This window comes from Berghia stephanieae, chromosome 8 (assembly GCF_034508935.2).
Source record: "Berghia stephanieae isolate SIO BIC M18660-M18661 chromosome 8, UCSD_Bste_1.3, whole genome shotgun sequence".
Taxonomy (NCBI): domain Eukaryota; kingdom Metazoa; phylum Mollusca; class Gastropoda; order Nudibranchia; family Aeolidiidae; genus Berghia; species Berghia stephanieae.
This window is the reverse complement of record NC_088367.1, coordinates 27687435-27688654: the sequence shown is the minus strand read 5'-3', so window position 1 is coordinate 27688654 and position 1220 is coordinate 27687435. Positions and strand designations below refer to the sequence as shown.

The following is a 1220-nucleotide window of genomic DNA, read 5'->3' as shown; positions in this document are numbered from 1 at the left end:
TCAGGTGTAAAATGAGTACCTGATGTATACAGCATTGTCATTGTCGGAAAATTATTGTATCAACACCTAACATGCGTCACGCCTCGTTCTACATGTTACGTGTTGCCATGCTTTTGGTTAGGGACCCTTTGTATAGCGCTTTGAGAACGTTCAGTGGCTATTGCGCTGTATAAAAGCTCAAGTTTGGGGGGGGGGTGGATTTTAAAGCAAAGTTATAATATGTATATAATATATATAATATGTCCAATATTTTTCTATACTGTAAACCGTTACCCTTGTTAATCGTGTGGCATCATACGATCGAATTTTAAATTGTTAATATTGAACATAGACAAAGGACAAAAACGAAAGGTTGCCAAAAATATTGTTCTAATTATGTAACATCAAGGGGATGAGTATCATCGAAACGTAACGAAAACGAAGATGAATCATTGAAACAATCGGATATAAATGAAACACTTGTCATGTAAATAACTTACCTTGGATAGCAATGTTGACAGTAATATGTTTATATCAGTAGCAGAATACAATCCGTAGAAATAGAAGAAAAACGAGTATTCGATCAATAATCAAACCACACTGCAATTTTCACACAACAAAATACATCCTCTACTTAAGATACAAATGAAATGCTTGTTGTATTTGATAATATTGTCGGTAGTAATGTTTACATTTGTAAAAAAAAAAAACAATACAATCCGTTTAAATGAAATAAAAATACAATCCGCTTAAATGAAATAAAAATACAATCCGCATTAATGAAATCAAACTTTATACTGCAGCACAATATGTTTAGATTACAATATAAAAAAGCACAGGTATTTGATGTTCTTCGTGTCAAAGTACGCTTAAAAATAGAACACAGCATAATAATAATAATAATAATAATAATAACTGCTGTCATTAAACAAATAAATAAATGAATAAAATGTGAACATTTATAAAATTCCACGAATTAGCAATGCTCAATGCCAGCAGGCCATATGGAACCATTTTTCAATTTCACACAGTACCATTCGCCGGCAAGGCCTATTTTTTGTACTAACACTTTTACAATATCCTATCTAACCAGGTACTTATTCACACCTTAGTTGAGCGCTCACAAAGATGTAATAAGTGGATAGATAGCTAGAGTAGGCTATAGGTGACCTACCAACTCAAAACGGTATAATATCGGAATGATTTGAATTCTAAAAATTTAATTTATAGTAAAAAATGTG

The 1220-nt window shown here is 31.7% G+C and overlaps 1 protein-coding gene across 2 annotated transcripts in view; it reads right to left on the bottom strand.

Annotated features, from left to right (window-relative positions):
* LOC144978462 (gamma-aminobutyric acid type B receptor subunit 2-like) overlaps nt 1–841 on the bottom strand; it is a 436573-nt gene extending 435732 nt beyond the window's left edge. For both annotated transcript variants that reach the window (XM_078924574.1, XM_078924573.1), the window contains exon 1: nt 480–841. The gene's annotated coding sequence lies outside the window, so the exon portion shown is untranslated. The remainder of the gene's footprint in view (nt 1–479) is intronic.
* Between the last annotated feature and the right edge of the window lie 379 nt (nt 842–1220).